The sequence below is a fragment of the Sphaeramia orbicularis genome, chromosome 17, assembly GCF_902148855.1.
Source record: "Sphaeramia orbicularis chromosome 17, fSphaOr1.1, whole genome shotgun sequence".
NCBI classification, from domain to species: Eukaryota; Metazoa; Chordata; class Actinopteri; order Kurtiformes; family Apogonidae; genus Sphaeramia; species Sphaeramia orbicularis.
In genome coordinates, this window is record NC_043973.1 from 4,138,674 (window position 1) to 4,161,324 (window position 22,651).

Below are 22,651 nucleotides of genomic sequence, written 5' to 3' on the forward strand. Positions count from 1 at the left end.
TATGCATGGGTAACTTTGACTGCAGAGGTGTGTCCCTCCTAACATGTACAGAACATCTCCGAGCTGCTGAACATTCATGTTTATCAAATTAAGCCCCTAAGTAAGTTTTTCAGAGGTTAAAAGGCTTAAACACTGTCTCCATTTTGCAGTGACCCCTGACGTCAGGCTTCAACACTTGCTGTCCAGTTAGTAATTCAGATAATGAACGTGTGTGTTGTCCCGGTCCTCCATCCAAAAGAGGGATCCCTTAGAGTGCAGCATGTCACATTTGGCACAGGAAGGCCTGAGCCCAGCACATTTAATTATCCAAGCTGTCTTGGCATTGGATGGGAGGGGGGGACACACACAGTGACGAGTCATCAACATCACCAAAGGGTGCGGTGCTGCTCACTGCCGTACTGTTCATCTAAAACTTAACGGGATGGGAAGGGGATCCCTTTCTACAGAAGTTTGTCGCTGCATGATTTTATCGATCAGCTAAATATTGCAGCAAAAATGAGTGCAAGCATTTAAAAGCTTTTCTTGTAGAAAGGTGTGTTCACAAACATAAGGTGTGGCAGACAGGAGGTAAGGGGGGGGCAGACTTCACATGCAGGCATCACTGCTATACTATGTGTAGTTATCATTCAAGTCAATATGCCTGAGTGAATGAAAAAAATGACTGTTGCTATGAAAAAAAGCAAAGTTAGGAGAAACAGTTTGGAAGAAACCATTCTGACATCCCTCTCTGTAGCTGCCTGCATGTGAGGAGCCCACCCCACCTCAGCTGTAATGAGGAGAGCCCAGTCCAGGCAGCCAGCAACCAGCGCGTCTGTGCCTACCAATAGGCATGCTCGGCTCAGGCTCTGTGCAGTGCTCTCAGTCTCAGCAGCTGAAGCTGGGCGCAGGGGAACTGCGACGGCCGCGCCAAGCATCTTCCCAGGTATGCGTCTGTCTGTGCCGCTACGCCCTAATCCGCCTTTTGCAATGCTCTGTCATGTTTTGCTGCATGAATGTCTCCTGGTTTTCTGGTGCCTACAAACTGGCTTAAATTTCTTAGGGAGGGGTTTGCTGTGTCTTCTCTGTAGCTCACGTAGCCTCCTCTGCTTGTACGGTAGCGCAGGGCAGCGGGTCTTGGTAAACACACAGTCAGCGAAGACGCATCTGCAAAACCTCGCTCGTTAACCGCGCGTCAACTTGCACACACCTCAAAATGTTCGCCCTTCGACAGATCAGCGCCTTCAGCCGCTGCCGCTGCTGAGGCGTGGATGTGCGCTCGCTGCTGTACTGCGTGCATTTGTCGGGGTAAAAAAAAAATTGCAACAGGGTTATGATTTGGCCAAGCGGCTTTCGTCAAAACATGACCGCTGAGTATATTTTCAACTTACTGTGCGTGCAGGCGGTGTTTTTTTTTTTTTTTTTTTTTCTGTGCTAAAGCGCTGGACTTGCGGTACTGGGCGAAGCAGGTATTAGGGGCTGATTTGAAAAATCATTTCATAGCAGTCAATTTAATGTAGGCTGTGCCATATAACACTGCGGTAGGCTATAGCAAGGCTAGAGTAGGTCATACTGTATCCATGCATAGACGGATATCCACCAACACTGATTTATTATTGATAGCATGTGTTATGATACAACGGCTCTATTTCAGATCATTATTCATTCATACTGTGAGTTATCATCCAGGGGGAATGATGCTGAGGGAGATGTTTTTCTGGGAATTAGACAGACTTAGTTGAGACCAAGTGCTATTTATTATATCCGCGCTGAACATGTGCTTTAAATGAGTTTGCATATGCAGTTTTTTCCATGATTGGCCTGATCTGTGCTGCTCTGTTTTCCCTGTCACTAGGTAAGATGTAGGTACACTCCCTTAGCAGTTAGGGTGGTGCTGCCTGCTTGTGCTGATGTGTTACAGTGGCCACTACCTGTGCATGTTAGGCCTGGATGTACATTGGTAGGAGTGTGTGTGTGTGTGTGTGTGTGTGTGTGTATGTTGGGGGGGGGGTTCTTCTTCATCTCTGGTAGGAAAGCAAGTTGGGTGGGTAGTGGCCAGAAAAAAAAAAACCAACACATTATCTTTTTTAAAATCAAATAATAAAATAAACACTCAACAACCCAACCTGAAGTTGTTTCCAAACTGCAAAAGGAAACCTCTCCAAGAAACCTCCTCACATCAGAATTGATCAGAAGGAATGGGCGCAACTGTTTAATAGTGCAATTTGTCGTCTCATCAGTTTTTGTAACAACTGACCTTATTCTTATGACACACAAAAGGACACAACTATTGTATTCCTCGGCACATCAATAATGTGCATTCAATTGTGTTGTAATTATTCATAACAGGAGTTTTGTTGTTGCTATGTAAAAGACTCACGTGCCTCATTCTCACTGCAATCATTTGAAGCTGTGACCTTGTCAAAAAAGGGCCAGTGTGTGCCTGTTCGTTGTGATAAAAACTCTGTGTTAAGGCAAGGAGGACACTTTTCCCATGTTGTTACTGGTCACGAAGTGTATGAATTTGGCTAATTCAGGAGGATTATTTATTTATTTATTTTTTGCTGAATTTACTAGTTAATTGCTTACCTCCACTTGAAGAGCCACAGATAGTTGGACTTCTAGTGAAATGCTGATTTTAGAATACTGATTTTTGGGGGGATTTTCAGCTTAAGCTTGTGTACTGAAGTGAGTTACAATGACATTTACAAATTAGCTAATCCATTTTCACATGTGTTGTCCTTGAAAATATGGATGCACAGACACAGTGTGGTCTTAAAGTGGAGATTTTCTGCTGAGCTGTATACATCTGGATAGTATTAATTATTATCTCCAGGCTATAGGCTGGTCTGAAGTGTTACAGTAAATTGTATGGTGTGAAATAAGCTCCCAGACCCGAGGCAACTTCCAGCTGCACAGTGGACAAAGTTATGGAGTAAGAAATGTTAAGGTCACCTTAAGGTCAAGAGAGGAGGAGGCATTTTTTACAATCCATTTCAAAGAATAAATCCTTTTTACAACAGACTACTATCCATTAATTGTACTCTAGAAGTATGAACAGTTGTACAGTGGTCTAATTTCTTAATACCTTTTTTAATGGGTCCAGAGTGTGAGATTTAGATGGATCAAACTGCAGAAATGGAATATAATACTAATAGTTGTGTTTTCATTAGTGTATAATTGCATAACAATGGGACCTCTTGTGTTTTTATTTACGTTAGAATGAGTTGTTTATATCTACGGGGGGAGCATGTCACTGTTCTTGGAGTTCACCATGTTTTTATAGTTACTTAGAATGGACCTGCATCTTCTCATTCTTTCTTTTTTTTTTTTTGTAGCAGATGGTGTCCAGTATTCAAGTGAATTTCTGTCATCAACTATCAGAGTGAATATCACCAGAGTGAGCAAAACTATAGTGAGTGGCCACCATAGGGGAGGGTGAAAGGGTAGTCATTTATTTAGCAACCTACAACTTCATCATTAAACATCAAATGCTGAACCTTGAAAGTTGCAGCTCAGTATAAAGTAATTTAATATTATTGCAAACATGCACATACAGGAAATGTATACATTACAATCTACATTTAAAATTCTACACTAGCCTATGATACAGTGAATGCATAGCTTGTATAAATAATGAATATGTATATTTATTGTTTTCAATAGCTTACATGAATAAGGAACAAACAGTTTAATGTAAGCCAGTGTAAATGTAATAAAATATGAATGGTTTTACTTTAAAATATCTGTTACTGTGAACAAATCTCACTGCTGTTAATGTTTTTCTGCATTAATGTCTATTCTATGTAAGCTTTGTGACAAAAAAAGATATATCTGGATCACATAAGTTACATGACATACCTTTTAGGGTGACAATTCAACATCTGTCCAGGGACTGCAGATGAAAAATAGTCATTAGGGTAACTCTGGGGCATTTACAGCAATGTGAATCAATGTACAATGTCCCTGTTAAATAAATAAATAAATAAATAAATAAATAAATGTCAACAGTTTATATCTTGATGTGTTCATAAACATGAATGAGGGCTGACTATCATCTTAAAAGTCCATTAATGTCAACAAATGGAGAGAAAAAAAAAAAAAAAAAAAAAATATATATATATATATACACACACACACACACACAACACACACACACACACACACACACACACACACAACAGTATTTTCCACTTCCCCTTCAGTCTCTGTAGTTCTTAGCCCAAAGTTGGTTCCTTTTGATGTAACACAGATGTTATTGACTCATTCTAAGAGAACTAACACAAAACAATTCTCATTTTGTGTCATTATACGTCAATAAAAATATAATTCTGAATATAATATTCCATTTCTGTGACTAGATCCCTTTGAGTCCTTTTTAATGAAAAATAGATGTACATGATGATTGTCATTTTGGCCAATCTTATTTAAAGGGAGGTAAATGGTTAAGCCTATTTGTTTTGGTGCATATTGACTTGGTGTATATATATACTATTTATACTATTAATGATGAAATGAACTGCATCGTCCATGTTTACTATAATGAAGAACATATTACTCAAAGCAATGATATTGGTCTGTAATGAAGTGCTCTTAATAGATTATGAACAACAGAAATGTATCTTTAGCATTAGCGCACAGAAATAGGCTGTATTAGGTAATGGATAAACGCACAATACAGGGGATTTTTACTGTAGTTTGACTCTGTATAAATGAAACACAATACTTATTAGTGCTATGAATTCACAATTGGTTTTAGTCCACAGGGTCAAATGTTGATATTAAAAGAAATAGAAAATACCACTAGACTTTTTTGGAGCTTCTGTGTGGCAGCATCTAGTGGTGAAGTGACAGACTGCAACCCACTGAAACCTGCCTCTCACCATTCCCTATAGTGACTGCAAAACTTCCAGAAGTCCCTCTTTACAGGAAGAGGTTTTTTCCATTGTGGGATTTAAAAAAAAAAATCTTTGGTTCACACTCAAACACAGTAGGTGATGGTAAAGCACTTTCATGCTGGATGACTATTATAACAAAAAAAAGAAACATAGTAGAAACATGGTAGATTTCAGGAGATGCAGCCTGGTCCCTCTGTAGATATGAAGTTATTCTAAGGGTGCAAAAGCAAAACTCTTTTCATTTTTGTGTGATTATACACCAATTAAATGATCATTCTGAATATAATATTACATTTCTGTGATTAAATTCACCTAAGTCCCTTAAATACACTGGACCTTTATGATTACTCTTCATTATTGTTGGTAAAGTCCATACACTGAACACACTTACAAATACAACAGTATGGTGAAAGTGGAGTGATTGGCTCTACTCAGTTATTATGATTAATTTCTTATACATTTTTATACAAAGATCTATATATAAAAAAGTAGAAAGGGAGCTTTGCATTTTCTGTTAAAAATAAATGTTTGCTATGATCATGCCTTCTCTTTATTAAAGTACCAGACATGGTATGCACTAAGCCTGTTCGAATGCTTACGTTTGGATTCAACAATGTGCTTATCGTTTAACTGACACCTTTTTTTATGGGACATGAATAGCGGGCCAGTATTCAAGCACAAACATGATTAGCCAAAACGCTAATGTGTGCAAAGCCTTTGATCACGGCGTTACTGTTTTATAAGCCATTCGCTGTCATCTCCAGGCAGGACAGACTGTTATAGCCACTAATTAATATATCAGACAGGCAGGGCTGCTTTTGCATTCGCACTCACACATGAACACACACATGAACTCACAAACAACTGAGGCTCTTCACACTGAAGTTTAAAAAAAAAAAAAAAAAAAAAAAAACTTTAAAAAAATCTCATTTGATTTCGTCTCTTTTGTTTCTTAACCTATTTTTAACTTGCCTTTTTCAGTCTAAACTCTGCTTTTTTTTTCTCAGTTATGCATTATCTAGTATCTTTTGTTAACACTGCATGTTAGACTTCAACTTTGAACTGGGTGTTATAAATCAGGAACTGAATTACTTAAATAACATGTAATCAATGATATTTTTCCTGACACCATTACCATAGAAGAAATACTGGCAACTAATGGCCTTTCACAGTGAATGCTGACACACAGCACAGAGAAAGTGGGCAGTGTAGATTATGTGAAGCAGATTAGACTGAATAGTCCCTTTTCCTTATGTTTCTGGGCTCAGAGAACGTATGGTTATTAATAAAATATAACCTCTTAGCTTAATTTAAGATTGAGGCATTTTATTATATGTAACACACAAAGAGTCGCTCTTGTTCTTGTACCAGCATTGAACTAGGCCCTCATTAAGAAATATCAATTGGACTGAAAATAGATAAGGTTTTTAAAAGAAGTGGAGTGCACCTTTACACAACATACTTTTAAATAAATCATATCTGTGTACAAGACGGTAGGGCTGTGTATTGACAAGAACCTGGAAGTATAAATACAATCTACTTATTGACATACTGTAGTAGTCTAAGAAAGCTGTTATATAAATATACAAAGTTCTAACTTTTTTAATGCAATCAGTGCTTTTACATTGTTTCCTGTGTATGTTGTGGATGAGATTTGCAAATGGTTGAACATATTTCATATTCATTATTTAAAATTGATGTAGTTTAACACTGGTCAGCTGTATTGAGTCTAAGAAAATATCTTTACACCTGGATATCATAGTATCATACTTTTTGATACTGAGTCCATTCTCAAAAATACTGCATCCATTTTGAATTAATACTTAACAGGCAGTATTTGTGTCTGACATTCAAATACATTGACAAAAATTTACCAAATTTTCGGGAAATCTATTCAATAAATCAAGCACTGTTATGACACTATTAACAACTGGTTTGTCATCGTCGTTTTGGTCATCATCATCATCATCATCATCATCATCATCATCATCATCATGGTTTGAAAGTTTGCCAGTTATATGTACTATTCCATTCTTTCTCAAACTGCCTTGTTGAGATGTGACTGAGAGATGACAGATGTATCTACTTTGACAAAATCTTGAAGCTGCTTCTGAACTGGTCTGTTTGTAAATGTAAATGTTTCAAACTTGTCAACAGTTTGTCAAAACCATGGTGTAACATTTATTTGTGCAGCTCTTGATACATACCATTTTTTTTTTGCCATTTCAATCTATTTTGATTATCTATGTTGGTAACTCAACATTGTTGTCAATTTATTCATGCAGACACAGAATTATTCAATTAATTGTGCTTATTTGCAATGACCTTTTATTGGTACACCAACTTTTCCACTTGTCCCAAGTATGAAAAATTTAACAAACAAATAAACCCAGCTGGACAGAAGCCCATCTCTTGGTTTATTTTATGTTGTGACTAAATTGTAGCGTATAATGTTACAGGGGCTGTAATAAATGCAAATGTACACTATTTTAATACATAAAAACCAAACTGTTTTAGTCAGATTTTATGCATAGGGTGATGTGTCGTTTAAACTATGACGGATAAATTAAGTGAGATTCAGATTTGTAGAATAGATACCTATATATAGTAATACGTCACAATTTAATGTGTAGTAATCTTTGTATCGTGATATGTATCTTCACATCCGATTCCTCCCTGTGCACAGCCCTTCCCCATTCACCAAGTGTTCTGCATAGTCCATGATGTAAACGTAATATATGAACAAATCTCCAGCAGGAATGTAAACATATGCAAACAAACCCTGTCTTCTAACATCGGCTAATGTGTTGACCATGACACATCTTCATTGTAGGTGCATGCACAAATAATCCTTTTCACATGTTTCCTTTTCCCCTCCCTTGTGCTCCCTTCAGTGATGGCCTCTGCTGAGCAACCGTGCACCAGCTTCCACCAGCAGCACTGCGCATAAGGCAACACACCCACCTTTGCCCTCCTGCCCAGAAGTGAGAGAGACACCACAATGTACAGTGTGGAGGACCTCCTCATTTCGCATGGATATAAATTGCCCAAGAGCGGCCCTCCGTCTGCCACGCCTTATGACAAGCGTCCTGCTGACTGCCAGCGTGAACTTGTGGACAACAGGGCTGGCCGGGGGACACTGAACGGGTATGAGGTGGACCGGGGGGCATCTATCACAGGCATCTATGGCAGCAGGCAGGCACTGGTGAAGGGCTACCCCGCCATAGACAACGAGAGCGGAGAAAGGAACCAAAGGAGAAAAGAAGCCGGCATCGGTATCCTAGGTGACGCTCAGCCCTTGGGTGATTCTCTTGCTACAGATAGTGGGTGAGTGTTTTTTTTTTTTTTCCATGTCTCTTGCAATCCCCACACCCTTTACGTTCTTCTTTTTCCCCCCTTCTCACTGGGGCCCTTTGGTATTGCATGCAAAACTGAGTCTGCACTGCGTAGGGTTTTTTTCCTTCCTCCTCTTTCCTTCCCCTCCTTTCAGAGCTGCAGAACACTGTGGCTGCAGCAGCACCACTGACACATCTTATGCTGGGATATGAGGAATTATGAAAGGTGCCTTTGGACTCGTTGGAGTTGTTTACATGCCTGTGTGGAGAGGTGGCTTATGTCTCTGTGGAGCCCACCCATGCACTGGTATCGTCTTGCAGCCTCCACCAGGCAAGGCAGATGTAAACAGCAGCACTAGACAGTAAGCAAACTGAGGAGCACTGAACATGCCTCAAGACAGGCGTGTAATCACTCCACGTAAACACTGGCACACTGAATGACGCCCAGCACGTGCTCTGTGATGTAAGCATGTTGCTGGGCAAGTGTGCACAGCGCGGCTCCCCTCAGCCATACAGTAGCATATGCTGCTGAGGATGATCCATTGACATTGCTGCTTAAATTGAATGAGTCAAGTGACTACCAGTGGTTTTGTGCAGTGCAGATATGAAATGACTCTCTTTAAAGTGATCACATATTTCATCCAGATATGAGTTCTGTGTTTTTGATATTTTGCAAAATTGTACTGTAAAATGTCTGTGAGATATTTTTATCATTATATGTCTAATGATAAGTCTTATGGAACTGCAATCTGCAAATCACTGTCCTTATCTGGCTGTTTCATAAATCTACCCCGGATAAGGTAATTGATTTACTTTATTTCAGTGGTTACATTTCTATTCCAGCAAAGATTACAACATACATGCTTATTCAATTATAAATAACTGACTACTGCTCGGGGAATATTAAGTGGTATTCAAACGGCTTCTCTATATGTTACAACAACAATACTACCAGGAATGTAGCCTGTTGAACAATTAAAAAATTAAATGTAATAACATATGGATATTTTTCATTTAAAATATCTGTTACTCTTAACCAATCTACTATTCTACTACTACCAATCCTTCTTAATGTGTTTTGTCTATTTTATGTAATCTTGCAGAGAATGCAGAGAGGCAAGGATGTGATATTTTATGCTTAAATTGTAACTGTGTGGTTTTTTGAGATAATTGTTTTGGCAGTGCAACATATATTCCAGATATATCATGCGCCTAAGAGCTGAAAATTAAAACCATTACTAAAATTATCTCCAGGCAGCAGTGTTTTATCACTCTAAAGTGGAACCACTGTTATGAACATGCCTACAGTTACTCACCATGCAGTTGCCATTTGATGTTAGTTTTAGCAAAATTACCGGAATCGCTGAGCTATTCTCCCTAGCAACAATCAAAAGGGATGTCTTTTTTCTCAGTGTACCCCAAGCTAAACTACATGTTTTATTCTGACACACTGAAGCAGCGTTTTCTAAGTTTATAATTTATGAGAAGGTCGTGCTGTATTTCCAAAAAGGTTACATCCTCCTAACTGAATTATGTGATCAATTACACAGAGAAGAAGGAGGTACACATGATTTTGCGTCAGATCAGGTAATGGAATGTTTTTCCTTAGACTTTCTTTAAGAGCTACAGCCACCGTCCAGACGACCAACTTCCAAGATAAGGTCAGCACAATTTAATATGCAGATCATATTGCAGTGGCATCACGGTTTCAAGACGTCTTCAAGGAAGCAGCTGACTTAAGCACTTCTGTCTCATGTGCTGGCTCTACTCAATTAAGTTCTGTTGTAAAACCAATATTGCCAAAGCCAAAATATATGATTGACAGGAGAAGGATACTGCACAAGCAGGATACAGTATAAGATTACAGACTTAAAATGACAACATTTCCAAAGGACGGTGTAAGTGTTGCTATGCTTATGTCTTCTAATCATTTAATAGATTATGATAATGTTTTTTTTTTGGTTTGCTCTATATGTTACTCATCACATTTAATGCCATATTTTTATTTCCAAAAAACCAAACAAACATTTCATCAGTTTCTACACTTAAAATTCAGAACTTTTGCCCCTGATTTAAAATGGAAATATTATTACTTCTGTCAAAGTGTAATTAACTTATTTTCCTGGCACAAAACAGTGTTTGTGTGATGTGTTGAAAATTAAAGGCGGGGTAAGCAAATCTTGATATTTTAACACATCCCTCCTTTCAGTCCACTGTCAGAAGCTTGGCAACCAAAATTCCACCTTGCCTTGTGCCGAAGCTTCAAGTTTGTATTATATTATTCATCAGTATATTTAGACCACTTGGTGGATCTGAAGAAAACATGAGGGGTGATGGGGGTGACCACGATGCAAACAAAGAACTATTTTAAAAACCATTTAGAAATTTTCGCTACTTACTAAATGGTACCACATACAGCTTTATTAGAAAAAAAAATTATATTAAGTTGGGTAATGTATAAATACACTAATTAGCAGGTCATCTGGCTAATTAGCAGCAAGATAACCTATTGTGCCTAGGTTATGCTAATAGCTCTCCAATTATGCAGAGGTAACGTCAATAAAAAGTTGCTTAATCAAGTCCCTTGAGAGAATATTAGTACAGCTTATTAATCATAACTACTCTAGTAGAGAGCTCGGTCCAGCTCAAAAGGTGAGCAAGATGTCTGACAATCATAGCCCACATGGCAGACATCAAATCCTTTCACAATATTTTTTTAAAAATCAACACAAGTACACTTTTTAGAGAGTCCAAAAAAAAGCAATAAGATCTAATCATCCAATTGAATTGCCAGCATCTAATGGCAGTCGGTGGTATTACACACTAACTGGATTCCAGCCCACTCAGCAACAGGGAGGCGTATTCCAGCCTGGATTAGTCTTGTGTGGATGAGCCAAAACCTGTGTTGTGTACAAACATCATTTTTTTCAGCACATACACAGAACAGTATAGCTAGTGGATACTGAGGAGATATTCCCTGAATTTGAAAAAAAAAAAGTGTATTGATTGGAATTGCTAGCTCTGCCTTTCATGACTTTGTGTAAAATTTAAAAAAGCGTCAGACCTGACAAATACTGTAACTTAATGTCATTCTCATTTGTTTAAGGGTAAATGTTTTAGTAACAATAAGCCTTTCTTCATTTACAGGTTCTATGATGTTCCTAGTTTAACTTACTCAGAACCACTGAGCCATGATGAGAGGGATGTTTCCTATTGGCGGAGGAGAGGACAGGACTTCAGCATCCTTCTGGACTATGCTGATGGCAGGGAGCTGAGGGCCTCTGCTGCTGCATGGAGGCCACAGGCCCTATTAACAGCAGAAGAACACAGGGCCGAGAGACAAGCGCAGCAGCTATGGGAGGACATTTCATGGCTGCGGGACCCCGATTCAGCCCCTGGTCAGTTAAGAGTAACTGGGGAGAGGAAGTGCCAGAGCCTTGGTACAGAGGAGTGGAGGCCCGCTGTGGGCCTGGGCAGACAATTGTCAGATGGGGATGGGAGAGGTGGGCTCAGGACCAGTACCGTCTGAGGACACCTGAGGGATTTTTCACCCTAGAACTAAAGCAAGTCTCAGTCTCTTCCCGAGTTTTTGTCACCTGATGGAAATGACCTGTAGAGAGCTTATTCCATCCAGGCCAAGCCTACCTGATAGACAAAGGCTAAGCAGTACTGTCTTCTCTGGGCCTTATAGTAGGTATGTCTACAGCGGTGCTCTTGGCAGGGACCGATGGGGCAGGAATGCCGGGCCAAGCAGCCATGTTGCACTTTTACCAAAGCCCGGTTCAGCAGGCCTTTAAAGCCTCCGTCCTATGAGATTCACCAGCAGACAATGGGTAGCGCAGAAATGCTCGCTATAGGACCAGGGTGCCAAACAAAAAGACAGGTCTATCTATTATACTAGGAGTGAGAGACAAGACTATTTCGCACAACACTCTGCCATCTCTGGAATGGAGCCTCCAGGCTACATCCCACCCCCATCTTATAAAAGACCCCCACCCCCTAGAACAGTTTCAATTAACCGGAATGAAATGGCAAATCTAAGATGGAGAGCAGAAGCTTTGCAGATGCCTATGTCAGATCCTGGAAGGTGGTTTTCCAGACAGACAAGTACTTCGTGGCTGGAACATTATGGAGATCGTGGTGCGTCCTACGGAAACAGGTGCATTCTGGACATGAAGAACAACCAAGTCATGCCCGTCAACTACCCACTGAAGACCCAAGAGTGAAAACAAACCTCAGGAGGGCCTAGCGGAAATTCTCTCACTGACTCAGACAAGATCCGAAACGTCAACAAAGAGATTCCTTCCGCTAAGACTTTAGGACAATCTACACTTGATAGTGCCTTTCCTCCCCAACAGGGGCCAGCTCTTAATACTGACAACCGCAAAACAGCTCTCAATGACAACGACAGCAGTAATCGATGGAGCAACAGGGGAATCAGAAAAAGTGAAAGTGCAGGTCCAGAACAAAATCGTAGTCAGTTTTTTCCCTCTTCAATTCTAGGTAAACCACCCCCTCCCCCATGTAAGTCGGTTGACCAGGGTGTCTCTGAAATAGTGACAGAAGTAAAAAAGGTGGAACAACCTGAACCACCTGAAAAAGACAAATCCAAGAATCTAAAAAAGAGACTTAGTGAGACAATTTTTTGTTTGGTGTCTGTCCCTGTAACTCCGCAGCTCACAGGTACAATTCGTGATCAAAATAACAACAATGAAAAGTCACCAGACCCGGCGGATAGTCCTAGTAACAACAAAACTGGCCATTTAACAAACCAAAGTCTCCAAAGCACATCTTCAGCTGAGGCTGAGCTGCAAGCACTAACTGGTAGCATAGCAAGCAGCAAAACAAGCAGCAGAGCAAGCAGCAAAATGTTTAAAAAAGTATCCTGTAGACCACCTAAAAACCATTACAAGGAGCTGAAATTGTCAGGATCCTGGCCTGCAAACCAGTATCGAGACCAGGAAACACAAACAAGCCCAGAGGCCCGGAAACCTGCCCCTGATGACAAGGAAGCACAAGATCCTGCCGCCCAACACTGAAGTTCCACCTGATAGCAGCAGTGTGTGGGCACTGCCTTCAGTTTTCCTATAAAGGGAGTGAAGAGCCTAAAACTGTCCAGCAACAGCGCCTTTTCCCTAACCGCCACTTTCTCCAACCAGCTGAACAAGAGCACAGCTCAGCAGCCAGCAGTACCACCCTCAGGAAATGTGGAGGAGACCAAACCAGCAGCAAACAGTGGGAAGGAGGCATTTGACCAATTTGTGATTAAACCAGCCAGCCAGCGAACATGGGATGCTGTGAAAGAGCTGGAGAACATCAAAAAAGAAGTCCAGGATCAACAGCAGCAGAGCAGCAAGCAGCCCAGCGTTGACAAGTGCATAGAAGACCTCAATGAGGCCTACAAAGACATCTTGGAGCTAGGCACTGCCAGCAATAAAGCCCCAAATGGTTCTGTTCAAATTCCCGAGCGTATCAAAATCCGATTGACATCAGAACCTCTCAACAAGCCCAGCAGCTTGCGGCGTAGTGCAGTTAGTTGGTCTGTTGATCCAGAATACAGGGAGGTTAAAAGCGCCTTCTCCAGGCCTGCGACAAAATCAGTAACTTTCAGCAAGCAGCTTAGGGAGGAGCTCCCTGTCCCGCCCCGAGAGACAGGCTTTAGAGAATACAGGGTTGTTGCGCATCTTTCACGTAGACGAAGCAACGATGGAAGGACAGTAAAACTAGACTTGCCGGATGAGCCTATTGAGACACCACTTTGTGACTTCAGTCCAACTACGCACACCACAGCAGCAGAGGTGCCATGGGCAGATAGACAGCCCATGCAGGACGCCTCTACGCTCACTAGTCCTCCTGACTATGAGGACATATGCCAGGCTTTGCGTCAGTCTAGAGACTCAACAGATGTCAACAAAGCATCTACAGGGACGTCTAAACCTGGTGATGAGACTATTCAAGATCTAGGTGTTGAATCAGAGGAGGAATGCCCTATTTGCAAAAGAGAACTTGAGAATCAGATGAGACAGGGCCCACTGCCTCCACTTCATGAGGAGAACAGCTCAGACAGCTCAGCCAATCAAAGCAGTCCACCGCAATGTGCTGCATTAGAAAGTCAAGCAGAGGATACAAAAACACAGGACCCAAATGACTCAAACTTGAATAAGTCAGGGTCTGACCTGTGTGCTGAAACAATGGAACAGCATTTACTGACAGAGGAAAATGTGGGTGGGGGTGAAAAAACAGACAATGCTCAAGTAGAAAACCTGGACAAATTGTGTACAGTTAATCCTGCTGAAAGCATAGCAGGGAGTGGATCTACAGAGGAGGGGGCGTCCACAGTATTAGTGACTGACGTGTCTACAGACTCTCAAGTCACAGAGGAACAGAGTGTTAGTGAAGGAGTGAGGGAAAAAGGGGAATGTGAAGGAAAGGAAGCCATTACAGGAGAAGCATCTGAAGGCAGTGCAGATCAACAGAGAGCTGAAGAGAAAAGTGAGCGTGAGGGACAAGACAGTACAGTGACGGACGACAAGCAGGAGCAAGAGAAGAAGCCATTTGCTGTCCCAGAGCATAGACTTGGTCTAAAGACTCATCTGGGACGAGACCACCCAGGGTTACCGGAGTTTCCACCAGACAGACTGCCACTTTCAGTACCCCCAAACCTCGATCGCAGGCTTTCTCTTAGCTTGGAGGGTGAGAGGAGAAGCAGGGGCCTCACCTCTCGAATCGAAGCCCTGCAGAACAAACTTGCTATTTCTCCAGGCCGAGTGGCAGTTGAGCGACTGTCACGGATGAGGGAGGTGGACGTTATGTATCGTATGAGACGCTTGAGCATCAGGAGTACTGACTCTGGGGAAGGGGAGACAGAGGCAGAGGGCGAAGGCGAGGGCGAGGGCAAGGGTGAGCGAGTAGAAGAAGCCCTCCTTACCCCTCAAACAGACAATGAAAATGATCAAGAGGTCACTCATTCACATCAGGTCTCTGAGGAGACAGGGCTGCAAGCTGAGGAGGAGTCATCTCACTCAGGTAAGAAACTACAGATTGGAGATGGATACAGTGGATTTCTGTGTGAACTCTTTGCAAGTTACAAAAGCCGACTGCATTCCCAAAAGAAAGCACCTTACTTTGTAATTATGATTTACTAGCTTGTAATGAATACACAAAAATAGACAGCACAGTGTTATTATGTGATAAAATCTCATAATTACAAGATTAGAGTCCTGAAATTATAAGAAAAGTTAAATCTATTTGTCAGTCATTGTCTCATAACATAGAAACTACTCGAAAAACAAAAAAGATTTGCCACAGAAATATTGATATAAAGAACCAGTAAAAGTAAAATACAAAAGATATATTATTATTATTAATTATTATTATATATCATTGTTGTTGTTGTTGTTGTTATTAGGCCTATTATTACTTATTAATAATAATAATGTACACCAATTTTTAAAAAAAATCATTTTTATATCCCTATTTTATGTAAACATTTTTCTGCATTTTCTTCAACACTTTCCACATGACAATTATTGATTACTAGACTTAGCTGTTCTGATAATTTGCAAGATCTTGATGTCATTCAGAGATATTTTCTCATAATTCACTTGTCAAATAATTGATATCATTTATCTTTTTAATGTATAGCAACCCACAATTATGATGTAAGGTATCTTTTCTTTTGGCAAAGTAATGTGCACCCCTGTTGTTTCTCCCTTAAGTAAAACATGTATCTCTCTTGTACTTGTTTAATGGGTCATATATTTGCTCTGCCCATGTCCACAGACCATAGTGATGTTTTGAGATTAAATATACAATAATATATTATGTGTGTGTGTGTGTGTGAAATTTACTGATGGCAGAAGAATTCAAAATGTTAATTGGAAGTTAAAATTTTATGGCCATTTGAAATCTAAGTCTCTGTGTTACAATAGTCATAATGTGCCCTAGATTTTGTTGAATCGTGCCTGAAACAATATCTTATTAATGTTTGTTTCCACTTCAGGGTGTTTCTATATCCATTGTTGTCAGAATTGAGGGAATTTTCAGTAAGGTTGGGCAATAAAATGATAATTATAATTCTTGCAACATATTTTTGTAATGCGATAATAATTTTCATGGCATACTTTTCTATTTTGTATAAATCATTATCTACAGCACACAAAAAAACACAAAAGTATTTTGCTGTTTTCCTGCAAAAACAATTAGAGAGGGTTGCAGTGGTGCTGGAGCCTATCCCAGCTACCACTGGGGGAAGGTGGGGTACACCCTGGACATGCCAACCATTCATACGTAGGTGCAATTTAGATCAACCAAGACAGATCCCATGCAGACATGGGGAGAACATACAACCTCCACAAAGAAAGGTCCCCCTTTTGACCGGTGTTGGAATCAAACCCAGGACCTGTGAGGCGACAGTGCTCCACTGTGTTCCCAAAATTATAAGTGTTGTGAAATTTCCATATCTAGTTTTGTGAAAAGTTCTACTGTTGGATTTTTATCTTGTGTCCTTTACGACATTTTCATCACATTTCATCTGTTATGAATAGTTTAAAACCACAAATAACAGTATGGTTTGAGAGGAATAGCAATTTAACAGTTACTGTAATAATTACCAATGTCATCTGATATGAAGATTTCTAATTTGACAACATTTCTGAACGCATCGCCCAGCCCTTGCTCATACCTACAACAAATTTATTTATTGTTCTGTTTTTTTTGTTTTTTTTTTGGCTTGTTGCTTTCTTTACTGTGTCAGATTTTCATCCATCCTCCCCTGTTTATAAGCACTATATTGTTCTTTTTCAGCTTAGATAACTGTGATAACTTACATATTAGACAAAACCAGCTGCAGAGGTAAATACCTTCTTATGTATGTTGTTTTTTCTTTATGTCCTAGAAGAACCCCATGATCCCAGTGGAGTGGAGACAGAGTAGAAAGACTGCGTCCATCATCTCCATCTGAGGTTTTTAGCTCCAACACTGTGACCTGGCTGCCTACTAGAATGCCTTCATCTCATCTTGACACTGAAATGGCCTTCTTGTCCGACAAGAGCATTGTGTACACCCTCACCCTCTGCGCTGCGTTGACTACTAAGAGTGCTGTTCCACTGCCAAAGGGAGGTGCCCCCTTTAACTTGCAGGGCAACTTCCAACCCTTTCCCCACCCTTTCCCAAACAGTCTCCCTAAACAAACTTCCCACCTTCCCGATCTGTCCTCCATCCCCGAGCCCATTCTCTTCTAGGGTTTCTACTAGTTAGTCTTCTTGTAGCGGCTTGTCCTTTCTATTGTATCCTCCCTATGCTTTTCTCATTGGCAGACATTATGCAATTCTGTCGCGCATACTAGAACTTCTGAAATGTCCATAGTGAATACAGTCAAGGCATTCTTTGCATATTGAACAAATCTTGTTTGTTTACGGGCGAGCTGTTAAGGATATGAATGTAAGCGATTCTCTTTTACTTACCTTAGACTTAGGAGGGTTAGTCTCACAACCTCTTCTGTTGCATTTAAACTACACCAAAATTAACTGCTTATCTGATTGTCGTGGTGAGGCGACAGCTGTTTGAGGACTGGAAAACACTGTCTCTGGCTTAAGAACTGTTTTTAATTTTCAGATTAGATCAATCAGCCTTTCTTTTTTTAAGGAAAAAAAATCAACAACATTGTGCCCTGTCTCATTGCTTTTGTACACATTGTAAACATAACCCCATAGGGCTCTTCAGTGAAGAGCTTTTCTATACTGTATAACATGATAGATTAATGACCTATTCTACAATGTACTGGTTCAAGCTGGAGGGGGAAGAGTTGCCTTTTTTAACTAGATGTGTTTCTTGGATTAGATCAGGTAAAATCCTGGGTTAGTGCCCTGATCAATCAGATGTAAAGCTCCCATTTCCAGGTAATTTCAGGAAGCAATAAAAAGGCACAGACTAAATTTAAGTGGTGGCCGGCAACTTTGATAAACATTTAAGATGGATATATGGATATAGCAAAAAAAAAAAAAAAAAAAAGAAAAAAAAAGATTTGTAGAGCAATATTGTTGTACAAACAGCTCAGTGGTGTAGTGGAGCTACCTATAGGAACCATTGTCAGGAGTTCTAATGCGAACATTTCATTCAAATCATATTACAGGGATATGGAGTTGTGTCAGGGTATTTGGGCGTTTAATAGGGGGTGGGTCCTTTACTTCATGGTATATATCTATGTTCATTCATCTGTACCGCAAAGAGACGTCATTTCATGGAATATATTTTTTTTTATCATCATAATTGTTAATCAGTTTCATAATGTACAAAATAAAGTATATTTTAAATATTTTAAGAGTATTTTGTATTTAACCATGAAATTTTATTTCTCCGCACTTCTATCAAGCTGAAAATATCATATGTCTGTATAGTATCATATTGAGAGTATACATAATTTTCTAGTGCTTTAAATCTAAGAGAGTGAAATGAAGTAGGGATGGCCCTGTGGTGTGCCTTGATCACACGGTTTGGTTTTCCACAAGCGATGGGGTTCATCACTGCAGGTGTTGACGCGATGGAGATTTTTTTCTGATTGTGCCATAATTTCCTCTTTGATAATGCTTCTTCATACGCTAACAGTTTGTTGTCGGACATTCCTTGTGGTATTTGGTAAATTATTTCCATCTCAGCTGTATTTCCCTATGGGTGTCAGATAAGGTCCATGTTGTATATGTGTTTGTTTGTTTTTTGTCTTTGTTATGTCTTCCAATTTATGTCATGTACTGTTTTCTTATGGGTTCCTCAAAACCTGTTTGGAAATAAATTTCAGTTAGATATTTAGTAACCCTTTCTTTTACAGTCCACTAATGCAGCATTTACCAGGTAACCATATGGTAAACTCTAGTATATTGGTGAGTAATTACCACACTTACACAAGCTGATGAATTTAGAAGAAAGAAGCAACACTTCTGTCAGAATATTCTTATATCATGTGTTTCTGCAGTTATTTCAGTTGCTATCTGTTATGGCCAAAAATGTGTTTTGTGAAGTTGTAGCTACCTTAATATTTTCACCAAATTGTTTGACATACTGTCAACCCACTGCTGAGATATTGCATTAAATCAATGGACAGCAATTGATGCCCTTGACCTTTGGCCACAACAATCTTTTCAGTTCATCGATAAGTCAAAGTAAATGTAAATAGTTCTTGAGATCTTATGTAATATGTAAAGACCATAGCTCAAATACTAAGAAAAATTTTACTTTTAAACAACTGACTAAATAATGTCCAGTTGTGAGCAATTTGAGTTTGTCATAAATCAAATATAATGGTCTACTTGAAAAGTAGATACCTCCACTAGTAAATCCCAATTCAAGTTAAAATTATAGCAGTTGAAGATACATGCACAGAACACAGCCTGTACTTAACAACATGTACAAACACCAGAGGAAAACTGGGACTGTGGATGTTATTTGCAATTAAAAAAACTTTTTCATTTTTAAGGTACATCTAATATTCTCTTTATAACAGGATGTAGCTATGAACAATAGCAATGCAAGACAAATTATTGATCGGAAAAACTATTCTATCATTTCTAGACAGCACACAATTACCAATATTTAGTCAATCTGATGTATAATAGTTGGTATTTGTATTTCAACTGTAGTTTCTCAGTATTACCAGTTAAATACTAGTATATGGGGGACTGTAACAGGAAGGTTGTTTTTTCTTTTCCTTCATTTTTTTCTTGTCCTTTTTAAATTTTGTCATTCAGCAACATGTTCTTTTGTGTAAAGGTTCTGCTGTCGCTATAACATTTTTGCACTAAAGGATAAAATGCAGACTTTTGGGTTTAAACCACATCTTTGCCAAAATGCGTTTTTTTTTTTTTCTTTCTCAAAAAACTGTGGATGTTTATTACACCTAAAATAAATGAAGGTCATTAAAATCTTAAAGCATTTTGGCCAAAAAAAAAAAAAAAAAAATGCAGTGATGTGGTTTTCCACAACAGCAGTGCTGCATTGGTGTAATGTATCAACAACAGACCTATAGGTATCCATCACTGTTTAGTCACTCAAAAAGATCAGTTAACTGTTATGTAGCATTTACAGTTGTAGCATTTGATCAACTCAGAAGTTTGTCTCAGTATTTTAAACATTTCTTGTAAATTTGGAAGTATCATATCGCCTTATTATGTGTGCATTACATTACACTCCAGGCAATGCCAAATACGTACTAAGCACTGTTTCATACCGTCTAGGTTTTTAAAGACAACTTATTTACTGTTCTGCCATCCCTCTAGCTGGAGAGGTAGAGTAGCATTGTGGATAGTTTCTGCTCTTCATGCTGTTTTATCTGTAGGAACATTGAATCAAAACTGTGAACTTCAAACAAAGCTAAAAGCATAGTTAAAGATAAAAAAAAAAACAATATTAATAAAAATTTTAAAACTACAGGATCAGATTCAGTGTTTCAAAGACAAGCCCATACGTCAGCATCACAGGGAGGACAAGCTGGCACACCCATAATTACTAATGCATCTCTTTTCAATTCATTTTTAAGACTGAAAGGCCTTGCCACAGTCTTATGTGTAAACTGCCCCTGATGACATTTAAATAGCTATTTCAGTGCATACGCCCCCAAATAATTGGCATGTCAGGTACACTTGAACATAGTGTCATTCGACTTTTTGTACTGCAGGTTATGTGCAACATGAAGTAATTATGCACACTTGTAATATTTTCTATTTTCATATGAGATTTAAGTGCTTTTTGTACTCACTGACATCTTTTTTTCTTCCTTGCATGAAATGCAAGAGAGAGGAGGAAAAAAAATGTTTTTCATAAAGTATATTTGCATTTGGTACTCCAATAGTATAACCAGTGGGCAAAACATTATGTTTCATAATTTAATTTACAAAACTATGCCAAGTATTTGAAAGCTATTTTTAGAGTAAATTAAAAGAAAAGTCATTCATTTTTTTCTTTTAAAACATGCCTTTATCTTTGTATCTATAAATATGAGCATAATCCATAGTCATATGATTGTGCTACTGTTGTATGATACTGCAGTCTGATTCATAAATAAACTCTTTGCATGAAAGTTGTGTTGTGATCAATTCAGGAACATCTACACTGATTGTAATTGTACATTTCTTGTTTTCACTATTTTAAATGTTGTTAGCCTCATAGCATAACTGCCTAAGTCATATTTTCATTTATCATTTCTAATTTTTTGGCCAAATTTAGATATCTACATAACTTTACTCTCCAACACTGCTGATTAAATTGATGGAGATTTCACAGTTTGGCCAAAATATGACTTAGGCAACCATGCTACGAGACTAACAATGTGTAAATTCTCTCTCTGTTACTAAAAAGAGCCTCAGTGGCAGCAGCAAAAATTATGTCATAATTGTCTCCTTTTCAATCTAAACTTGAGTTAAAACTGTTTTTTTTATGAAACATAAAAGCAGTATATGAACTGAATACATGTATACACATATCCACAAGTATGTGTATGTTTCGCACATGTATCTACACTTGCACAGTGGCAATCTGAGCCCAGTTACTTGGCCAGACTGTCACACTCTGCTCCATTTGTATGATCAAGCATTGGCAAAGAAAGACAGTACTTGAACTGAACTTGAAAAAACCTCCCAGCATGCACTCTTCAGGTTTGGATGGCATCCATTCTGAGGAACTTCAAATTCCTCAGTATGCTTTTTCCAAAAGAAGAATGAGAAGTTTGATTATTACTTACTCTTGTGTGATTGGGTATCGATTATTTGCAGGAAACTTCCAAACTTCTGTTTTCAGTGGTGTGCCCCAGGGTTTGGCAGGTGCTTCAGACAAGCACAACCTGAGAGTTCAGACATTACAGATTAATATAATACCTTCATGTACTAAGTACTTTACATATGTCCTGTCAGCACTAATGAACATGGTTGAAAAGCATATTTTGCCCAATTATCACCTAATTCCAATGATAAGGCAATAATTAAAATACAAACAAATTAGCTTGACAAAAACAAAAATATGTTACATCAGTTGAATTGCTTTTCAAAAGTATTCTGCGAAAAGACAAGTACAGATAATACTACTACAACTCTAATAATATAATAGTATAATAATAATAATAATAATAATAATAATAATAATAATAATAAATGCATGTTATGAAATACATTACTTGACGGGAATTGCGCACACCTGGAACAAAGTTTCCAAATCAGCTGCTCCTTACAACAAACTGTATTTGGTAAGTTTCTGTCCTACCTGTCTCTACTGAACAGAACAGAAATGTCCGACGATTCAACTTATAGTTGCAGTTTTATAGCTTTAAAAAAGTGATTTATTTATTATTTTTATTATTTATTATTATTTATTTTTATTTGTTTTTTGCACATGCTAACTAGCTGCTACACTTAGCTTTTCAACCTTTAATTAACGCTAATTTTTCAGCAACACATACAA

The 22,651-nt window shown here is 38.8% G+C and overlaps 1 pseudogene; it reads left to right on the plus strand.

Annotated features, from left to right (window-relative positions):
* The first annotated feature begins 850 nt into the window (after window positions 1-850).
* LOC115437994 (junctional protein associated with coronary artery disease-like) lies at window positions 851-18,443 on the plus strand (annotated as a pseudogene).
* The last annotated feature ends 4,208 nt before the right edge of the window (window positions 18,444-22,651 follow it).